General features: G+C 41.2%; 1 long non-coding RNA gene across 2 annotated transcripts in view; it reads right to left on the bottom strand.

Moving 5' to 3' along the window:
* Positions 1 to 413: 413 nt before the first annotated feature.
* Positions 414 to 1,671, bottom strand: part of LOC144227624 (uncharacterized) — a 19,232-nt gene continuing 17,974 nt past the window's right edge. For both annotated transcript variants that reach the window (XR_013333970.1, XR_013333972.1), the window contains exon 7: positions 414 to 640. This is a non-coding gene — a long non-coding RNA (uncharacterized LOC144227624). The remainder of the gene's footprint in view (positions 641 to 1,671) is intronic.

Raw genomic sequence — 1,671 nt, 5'->3', positions numbered from 1 at the left:
AATAAAAAGCAGTTATGAGCTGTCTCTAAGGAGAACAGAGTAAGAGGGACTAAACTTCAGGCAAAGAAGCCCAAAGCCCATTTTGTTGGGTTCACAGCCCACTGTGCATTCCCTTTCCAACATGCTTGCTGCTAAGTTGTCTGTTTACATAGAAGTCAGGGAGAAAAAAAAGCAAAGGACTTCTCCTCACTTGGCCTCTGAGAGATGGTCAATGATGAGGGTCAAGGAAGAGTTGGCCCGTGGAAATCTACAAAGCTCTCTTCCACCCCCCACAAAAGGGATTCCATTTTTATCACCTTCACAACAACCTGTGCCTTTAACGTACCCAGACTAGAAAGAGCCATGTTTAAATCTGCAAGGATTAATGAGATACTGTAAATCAAGGCCATGCAATCATTAAATAATAGGGCTAACCTGCTTTAATGCCAACTATATTGGTATTAATTTCTATCTGTGTTTGTGGAAGCCAGAATTGTTCAGTGGTTAGAACATGTGGAGTCAACTTGTGGCACGATCTCTCTTTATGGTGAGCTGACCACAGCCGTCTAGCAGTCTACAGCAAAAGTGAGTTTATCCTGGTGGTGGCCACATTGGATCGGCTCACGCTCTTGCATCCACAGCAGATCTCAGTCTGGCTCTCCTAAACCAGTGGATGGAAAGGAAAAAACAAAACCCACCTTTGACCCAATTCTCACTCACTTACCTGGATTTTTCTTCATTAAATGTCACTTTCTATAGATCAAAATGGTGACTCCTGAGTCCTGAGATATGAAGGCCAATTGTGAAGCCAGCAAAATTTATGTTATACCTTCCCACTTAACCAGGCAACCACCTTCTCCCTCCTTCCCCACAGTCTCCCAAGCCTGCCAAGTCAAAGTGAATCAAATAATCGTACAGTTTTGGGAGAGAGAGAGTCAATCTTTAACCAAGCCCACTCTACTTGAGTATGCCTGAAAGAACTGAATCAATATATTCATTGAGTTGGACTTGATAACATAAGTTATGTTGCTTGAGTTATGCATCCTCTGATCAGTTATCATGGTGTCCACAGGTATTGAAGAAGTTATGCAGGAATAGGTAAACAGAACAGCCCCCACCTTTCTTTGGGAACCTTGAAAAAATATCTGTGGTATTAGTCATATCTAGTGACTCGGAAGAAAATCAGCCTGACTCAAATATACAGTGCTGGGAAAGATGGTAGAAGATGAAACCACAGAATTAGATGTTGAAAGGGTATTATCTGAGACACCAGGAAATTTGCGCCTTGTGCTACAGCCCTGAGGAGGCAATGGAAACCTATCAACATGATCATGATGTGACTAGGTTTTGTTCCTTCCTGTTCTTGTTGGGTTTTTGATGTTTGGTGTTTTGGTTTGGAGATTTTGTTTGTTTCTTTTTGGGTTTTGTCCGACGTGTGGAGAATGGACTGAATTGATGGAAATTTTATGGGAGGTAGATTGACTATTGGCTATAAAACATAGTGGTGAGAGGCGGCAAAGGCCTAAGCTAAGACATTAAAATTAGAAAGACAAGGTGCAAAACACTTTGAAAGCCATTTGAAAGGTACCGCTGACATAACTTGTAACTCTTTGGTATTTTTGCATCCAGGACAATGAGCAGCTGAGGATATAGGAGTTTTCCACCTTGTTTTTAAAAAAAAAAAAAAAAAAA

The sequence above is a fragment of the Crocuta crocuta genome, unplaced genomic scaffold, assembly GCF_008692635.1.
Source record: "Crocuta crocuta isolate KB4526 unplaced genomic scaffold, BGI_CrCroc_1.0 scaffold41, whole genome shotgun sequence".
Taxonomy (NCBI): Eukaryota; Metazoa; Chordata; class Mammalia; order Carnivora; family Hyaenidae; genus Crocuta; species Crocuta crocuta.
Note: the sequence above shows the minus strand (reverse complement) of the source record. Positions and strands in the feature narration are given on the sequence as shown.